Source organism: Corvus hawaiiensis, chromosome 27 (assembly GCF_020740725.1).
Source record: "Corvus hawaiiensis isolate bCorHaw1 chromosome 27, bCorHaw1.pri.cur, whole genome shotgun sequence".
Taxonomy (NCBI): domain Eukaryota; kingdom Metazoa; phylum Chordata; class Aves; order Passeriformes; family Corvidae; genus Corvus; species Corvus hawaiiensis.
In genome coordinates, this window is record NC_063239.1 from 15,069 (window position 1) to 23,767 (window position 8,699).

Sequence of the window (8,699 nt, forward strand, 5' to 3'; positions counted from 1 at the left end):
CCTCAGGCAGGAAGTGTGGGGCTGGTGGCACCACGAGGGTCCCTTTCATGGATGAGGTGGGAATGGGGGATGGAGGGGGCCTCCACCCCGGCAGAGACCCCCGAGAGCCCCTTCAAGGGCCGAGTGTGACCCCCTTGGGACGGGAGCCGAAGGGACCGGGCAGGGGACGCGTCCCGGCCGGGCCGGCGCGGAGCTGGTGGCAGCGGGGTGGAACACAAACATTCCACCGAGAAGAGCCCGCGGAGAGCCGGACTTTGCCCCGGCGACAACACTGAGCCGATTCTGCTCCGCTGCCAAACCAACCCCGGCGCTGGGACGGGGCCAGCGCTGGAAAATTTCGAGTGCCAGGAGCGGCGCGGGCACGGCCGGGAGTCACCGGAGGGGACAAAGCCTGGGGCGATGCCACCGCCGCCAGCAGGGCTGTGCCCCCCGGTGGATCCGGGAGCAGAGGACAGGGCTGGAGCGAGAAGGGGAATCCGGGCAGCGAGCAGGGATCGGTTTTCCAGGGATTGCTGCCGTTTTGGGGTTTTGTCTCAACGGTGCCCGAGCGGGGCCTGGGCCGGGTCGCGGCACCCGCCGGGTGTCACCACGGGGGACACTCCCGGTGCCACCTCTGTGCTGGCCTCCCCTGGGGACAGGGCATCGATGGCTCCTCATCCTCATTTCCCTACCACGGAAAAGGCACCGGGAGCCTCCATCCCGGAGCTGGAGCCCTCGGTGGGTGCCGTGCTTGGTGTGGGCAGGCTGGAAAATCCTCTGCAGACGGTCCCAAAAAAGCCCGGGAATTAGTAAAAACCGGGATAATGATGATAAAGAGAAATTACAACAGCGTGAAGAATCTTGAGAGTAATGGGAATAACAGTGGGAATAAGAATCAGAATAATGCGATTAATGATAATAAAGAAATAAAAATAAAAATAATAAAAAATAAATATAACAACAAGAACAAGAACGAGAACAAGATAATAATAATAATAATAGTAATAATAATAACTAAATATTTTTCTTCTCCCACACACCAAGAAACTCGATTACGAAGTTCTCCACATCCATGCAGGGCTCTGTGCCGGTTCCCAGGGATCCCAGCCCTGCTCGGATCCCGGTGCCAAGGCCCCGTCTCCATCCGAATCCCCCCGCGGCCGCCCCGCTGCCCCTCACCCCGCGCTCGTTTAAAGGCAGTGAAAAGAACCAGGAGCGCAAAATTCCAGCCGGAGCATCACAAAGGCGGGCTGACGTCAGGGAGGCGGAGGGCTCCGGGCCAGGAGAAGGGAAGCTGTGTTTGGAAAATGACAATTTCTGTCTAGGAAAGGCGGCTGTGAAAGGAGCCCTTCTGCGGGAACAAGAAAAGCCTTTGAACGGCCGGGGAAGCGGCTCGGCCGGCGGCCAGCCCGCCGAGAAATCCATGGACACGCTGGCTCGGGAGCGGGACACATCCCGGAGCGCTAGCCCCGCCGGGCTGGAATCTCGCCCTGCTCCCCCCTGGCATGGGGATGGAACCGGGATAAAGGTGCCGATCCGCCTGGGATCCCTGTGCCGGCAGCTCTGCGGGAGGATTGGAGAGAAACCTGAAAAAAAAAAAAAAAAAAAAAGAGGAGGAAAAATCCCTGTTTTTAAAACTGCTCCTTCAGCCAGGGATTTTGGAAGGTTCCTCCTGCAGCCACAGGCCCGGAGGCTCCCAGGAACAACAATTCCCTATAAAAACCCGGTTCCTGCCGAGCCGGCCACCCGCGGTGGCCCTGGGTGAGGTGTGGGGGGATGCTCCTCACATCCCAGCTCCATCGATCCCGAACGTCCCCAAAACTGGGATTTTACCCCCTGGATTCTCCCTGTGCTTGGATCCTTTGCTTGATGCTGAGAGGATGAAGAGGAGGAGGAGAAGGAGGAGGAGAAGGAGGATGAGGAGGAGGAGGAGGAGGAGGGTGAGAAGGAGGATAAGGAGAAGGAGGAGGAGGAGGAGGATGAGGATAAGGAGCAGGAGGATGAGGAGGATGAGGATGAGGAAGAGGATGAGGACGAGGATGAGGACGAGGATGAGGACGAGGAGGATGAGGATGAGGAAGAGGATGAGGACGAGGATGAGGACGAGGATGAGGAGGATGAGGAGGATGAGGATAAGGAGGATGAGGATGGCAGGAAATAACTTCAGGTTGTGCCAGGGAGGTTTAGGTTGGGTGTTGGGGAAATTCCTCCCCGGGAAGGGCTCTCCAGCCCTGGCACAGCTGCCAGGTGGAGTCCCCATTCCCGGCGGGATTTATCGGTGGATGTGGCACTTGGGGACACGCTCAGTGCTGGGGGCACGGGTGGACTCGGTGACCTCAGAGGGCTTTTCCAACCTTAGTGATTCCACGGTCCTGGATGATTCCATGCTCCCGGATGATTCCCCGGGCTGAAGAACCCTTTTTTTGGGGCGTTGTTGTGGGGTGGCAGCTCCAGCCGGGAGGATGGTGCCATCTCCTGGCATTCCCAGGCTCCTCCCGCCGGAGCCGCGGGCATGGAGGATGCTCGGGAAGGGAAACTGAGGCACGGAGCGAGGGACCACCTGGAGCAGCGATCCCTGGGGACCCTGCTGGCGTGGAGCCCAAATCCCTGGCATTCCATGAGAATCCCCGTTGGATCCCTGGCTCCCGGCAGGCGCAGGGAGAGAGGATCAGGCTCCATGGGGTCAGTCCTGCCTCAGTTAAATCCCAAAATAAACTTCTGGGGGCCTCCGAATCCCGCCCCTCCTGTCGGGGAGGGAAGAATCCCTCCAGCGGTGCCTTGCCAGAGGTTCCCGTTTCCATGGCTGAGCTGGGAAAAATCATGGAAAAACCACTTGTTAGTTCAGGCTGGAATAAACCGGCGGCTCCCGGCTTTCCAGGGAAGGGAAAACCCCGCGGGCCAGGCGGGAGCGGCTCCAGCATCGGGGCTGTCCTTGGAGTTCCCGCTTCTCCTTCAGCGCCGTTTCCAAGGAAAAATCTGCTCTAAGCAGAGTCCCCCTCTCCCAAATTCCTGCTGGAACGCTGGAGAGCTCCCAAAATTCACTTTTTTAACGATCAGACGGGAATGTTGTGACATTTCCCAGCGCTGCCCCTCTCCAGCCAGGAGGATTTGCTGGATTCAAAGAAGTTTCGGTCCTTTTTTTCCCCCCCGGAACGCGGAATGTGTGGAAAGGGAACAATCACAGCACGGATTTAAACCCACACCGGGATCCGTCCCCTCCACACCGATAAATTCCCAGGAATTCCAGCGGGCGCCAGGCAGGACAGACCCCAGGGAGCGCTCGTGGGAATTGTTTCCAGCCATGAATAATGCAAAACAAGATTTTATTTTATTTTTAAATTTTTATTTTTAAAATTTTATTTTATTTTATTTTATTTTATTTTAATTTAATTTAAATTTAATTTTATTTCATTATTTAGTTTAATTTAATGCTGTTTTCTTTTCTTTTTTATTTTGTCATTTTATTTTACATTTATTTTACATTTATTTTACATTTATTCTATTCTATTCTATTTTGTATTTACTTTATTTTATATTTCAATTTTATACTGAACCACATAAGTTTTAATAAACAAAGGCCCCATGGGGAGAGGACATCCATGATTTATTCCGTGGTTTATTCCATGATTTATTCCATGGTTCATTCCATGGTTTAGTCCATGGTTTATTCCATGATTTAGTCCATGGTTTATTGCATGGTTTATTGCATGGTTTATTCCATGGTTTATTCCGTGGTTTATTCCATGGTTTAGTCCATGATTTAGTCCATGGTTTATTGCATGATTTATTCCATGATTTATTCCATGGTTTATTCCATGGTTTATTGCATGGTTTATTCCATGATTTATTCCATGGTTTAGTCCATGGTTTATTCCATGATTTATTCCATGGTTCATTCCATGGTTTATTCCATGGTTTATTCCATGGTTCATTCCATGGTTTAGTCCATGGTTTATTCCATGATTTATTCCATGGTTCATTCCATGGTTTAGTCCATGATTTATTCCATGATTTATTCCATGGTTTATTCCATGGTTTATTCCATGATTTATTCCATGATTTAGTCCATGGTTTAGTCCATGGTTTATTCCATGATTTATTCCACGGTTTAGTCCATGGTTTATTCCATGGTTTATTCCATGATTTATTCCATGGTTTAGTCCATGGTTTATTCCATGGTTTAGTCCACGATTTATTCCATGGTTTATTCCATGATTTAGTCCATGATTTATTCCATGATTTATTCCATGGTTTATTCCATGGTTTAGTCCACGATTTATTCCATGATTTATTCCATGGTTTAGTCCACGATTTATTTCATGGTTTATTCCATGATTTAGTCCATGATTTATTCCATGGTTTATTCCATGGTTTATTCCAGTGAGCAGCTCTCCTACTGCTCCGTGAGCTCTTTTTCCTTGTGGCCTCCTTGGGAAGTTCCCACCTCCCTCTGACATTCCCACAACTTCGGCTTTGGCCGTTCCAAGGAAAAGGTCAATCCCACAGAAACCCAGGGAATTCCAGGGAATGGGATCGGCACGGTTTGGGCTGCGGGTTCCGAGCTCTCCATGGCATTTGGGACACCCCGAGGGCTTATCCCAAGGGATCCCCTGGAAAATGAGGTTATTTGAAGAAATATCCGGATCGTGAGGGCGTTGGGAGCCTGGAGATGAGGTCACAAAATCCTGGAATGGTTTGGGTTGGAAAGGGCCTAAAATCTCCTCCAGCCCCACCCCTTCACACCTTCCTCTATCCCAGGATGTTCCAGCCCGGCCTCGGACATTCCCAGGGATCCAGGGGAAGCCCCAGCTCCTCCAGACACCCCAGTTTGGGCTGGAAATGACCTCTGAAGGTCACCCAGTCTGACACCTCCATGGTCCTGGAGCCCAAATCCCTGGAATTCCAGGAAAATCCCTGTTGGATCCCCGGCCCTCAGCAGGCTCAGAGAGAGAGGAACCGGCTCCATGGGGTTGGTCCTGGCCCAGTTAAATCCCCAAATAAACTTTTCTGGATCTCGGAATCCCACCTTTTCCATTGGGAATCCAGAGAAACAAACCATGGGAACTGCCAAAAATCCTCATTTTCCCATTTTCCATTGGGAATCCAGGAAAACAAACCATGGGAATGGCCAAAAATCCTCATTTTCACCTTTTCCAATGGAAATCCAGAAAACAACCCATGGGAACGGCCAAAAAACCCATTTTCCCATTTTCCATTGGGAATCCAGGAAATCAACCCATGGGAACGGCCAAAAAAATCCTCATTTTCCCATTTTCCATTGGGAATCCAGAAAACAACCCATGGGAATGGCCAAAAGTCCTCATTTTCACCTTTTCCATTGGGAATCAACCCACGGGAAGGGCCACCCGGTGCCTGTTCCCACACTCCCGGGGGCAGCGGTGCTGGACGGGAATTGCCGGCCCCGGCAGGGAAGTTTGGGATCCTCCCACACCCCAGGGAGGACAAACTGGTGCCGCTCCTGCCGCCCCTGGCTCGGATCAGCCCCGTTCCACAGGGTGGGAAAGGCTGGAAAACGCCACGAGCTCCACCTCACACACCCACAGGAGCGGGAGATGCTCATTCCCAGCTCATTCCCAGCTCATTCCCAGCTCATCCCCGGCCCATTCTCAGCTCATTCCCAGCTCATTCCCAGCTCATTCCCAGCTCATCCCCGGCCCATTCTCGGCTCATTCCCGGCTCATTCCTGGCTCATTGCCAGCTCATTCCCGGCTCATTCCCGACCCATTCCCAGCCCATTCCCGGCCCATTCTTGGCTCATTCCTGGCTCATTCCCGGCTCATTCCCAGCTCATTCCCAGCTCATTCTCGGCTCATTCCCGGCTCATTCCTGGCTCATTCTTGGCTCATTCCTGGCTCATTCCCGTCCCTTTCCCGGCTCATTCTCGGCTCATTCCCATCCCTTTCCCGGCTCATTCCCAGCCCATTCCCAGCTCATTCCCATCCCTTTCCCAGCCCATTCCTGGCTCATTCCTGACTCATTCCTGGCCCATTCTTGGCTCATTCCTGACTCATTCCTGGCCCATTCTCGGCTCATTCCCTTCCCTTTCCCGGCTCATTCCCAGCCCATTCTCGGCTCATTCCCGTCTCTTTCCCGATGCAGGGACGGCTTCAAAGCGAGATCCATCCGCTGAAACCAAAGGGAAGGCGCAGGTGGGACAAACAAAGGGATGCAAATGCGCTCCTCAGGTGGCCGCCAGCTCTGGCTTTCCCAATCCTCAGCATCCCGATTCATTTTCGGCTTCCTGCAGATCCCAGAGCTCTTTTGGGACCCGGCCTGGCACTGGGGACAGCAGGGATGGAAAACTCCGGGTTTGGATTCTGCCGGGGGTGACTGGAGGCTTCTTTTCCCTGCCAGGGTTTGCCACAAGGATTTGAGCGGGTTTAGGGATCAACACCCAGAAAACCAGGGAAAATGGAGTCTTTTATGGCAGGAAAAAAATCAGGGAAAATCTGGGAAAACAGAGCCTTTTATGACAGGAAAAAAATCAGGGAAAATCCGGGAAAACAGAGCCTTTTATGACAGGGAAAAAATCAGGGAAAATCTGGGAAAACGGAGCCTTTTATGACAGGAAAAAAATCAGGGAAAATCTGGGAAAACAGAGCCTTTTATGACAGGAAAAAAATCAGGGAAAATCTGGGAAAATAGAGCCTTTTATGGAAGGAAAAAAATCAGCGAAAATCTGGGAAAATCAAGGAAAATGGAGCCATTGCTGTCTTTATTTGATCCGTTTTCTGTGATGTGATGAGAAAATGATTTCCATGTCATGATTCTCTTCCTGATTTTTTATTTTCTTTTGGAAGGGGAGGGAATTTTGCAAACTCTCATCTCCCATCCCAGCCGGTCCCCCTGGGATTCTCCAGTGTCACCCACACCCAACCAGGGGACACCCCAGCCCTTGGGCTGTCCCAGTTTGAGCCATCAGCACACACTGGGATAATCCAGGCCTGCCTCGGAGCTGAGGGAAGCTCCGGAGCCTCAGGGATACTTTGGAGCCTCAGGAATTCTCAGATTCTGAGGGATATTTGGGACATGGATCATCCTCTGTCCCCCCAGATGGGACAGTGACACTGCTGCTCCCTCTGGGGTGTCCTGGTCCCTTCGATGCGGCTGAGAGGGACCAGCAGCCTGGGAAAATGAAAATTCCTGGATTTTGGGAACACAGAGCACAGTGTGGGACCACAGGACAGGACGAGGCGATTCTGGTGGTTCTGCTCAGCCTGAGGAGGTGAGGAAGGAGAGCTGAGACCCAGAGGGGCTTCCTGTACCTGCCTAAATCCCAAAAGCACTTCAGAATTTAGGGATCAAATCCCAAATTTTGTGCTTTCTACTCTGTTTTTTTCACTTCTGGACAAGCCCTTGTAAAGCCACCGTTGTCACCGGAAGGGATCAGAACCTTCCTCCTTCCCAAAGGATCTGGAATTTCTGCACTTGTGCCGTGTTTTGAGGCACAGAGGGCGCAGGGTCCTGTACCTGGGATGGTTTGAGGGGTTGAGGCTCCTCAGGGAGATCCTGGATTGGCTGGAAGCACAAGTCCCCAGAGCCTTGGTTAATTAAAATGCTCATCAAGAGACTGCAGTCACTAACGAGTCGTTTCTAGATGAGACGGGAAGGGAAGGGTTAACAGGAGTTACAGGGAGAACCCTGGGCTCTTCCCAGGGACAGGGATGGAAAATCCCACAGGATCACAAAAACTGAGAGCGGAGGGAGCAGATGGATGAGCAGAGTTCAAGAATCCCAGGATCACGGAATGGTTTGGGTTGGAGGGACCTTAAATCCCACCCAGTACCACACCTGCCATGGGCAGCGACACCTCCCACTGTCCCAGGGTGCTCCAGCCTGGCCTTGGGCACTTCCAGGGATCCAGGGGCTTCTCTGGGAATTCCCCTTCCCACCCTCATTCCTTCCCAATATCCCATCCATCCCTGCCCTCTGGCACTGGGAAGCGGGGTGGGGAATGGATTGGGAGCAGCCTGAGGATGCCGATCCCTGATCTCCACCCGAGGACACCGAGTCCGAGCTGTCCTTGCCCTTTGTCCTCATCCAAACTCCCCCCAAGTCGGTTTTTCCATGTTTTTCCGGGCACTAGAGGGCTGCAGACACCCGCGTTTGCGGCTGCAGCGCGGTTCCAGCCCTCGCTCGGCTCCTGGAAGGAAAAGGGGACCCGCGGGTGTGGGACTGGGCTTGGATGTCCTCTCCCGGCATGAGGATTTGGGATGTTGGGGGGCAGGAATTGCGGAGGAAGGGAAGCAGGAGGGAAGGGAGGGATGGGAGGTTCAGCTCCTAAATCCCAGAGCAGCCCAGTTTGTGCCCAGTCCCTGCCCGGAGCAGTGTCCCGGTGGGATGTGAGCATCACCCAGGACAAGGACACCCCACCCTCCCTGGAAAAATCATCCCGGCTTTGATCTTTGTACATTTAAGGGGAAAAAAGGGGGAAAAAGAAGGGAAAAAGCTTTTCTTTGGCAGGTGAATGATTCCCATTTTTGCCCCCTGACTCCCATCCTTCCAGTGAACACCCCTGGGAAGAGTCTGGCTCCCTCTGGAAGGTTCTGTAGGGTCTCTCCTCTGGAACTGTGGCTTTTCCTGAGGTTTGTGTTTATCATCAGGAACCTTCGCCCGGATCCTCGTGGTTGTTTTAGTGCCTGAGGGTCTTCCAAGACCTTTCCTCCAGCATCGCTTCCCTAAAAGCTGCTTCCCTCCAT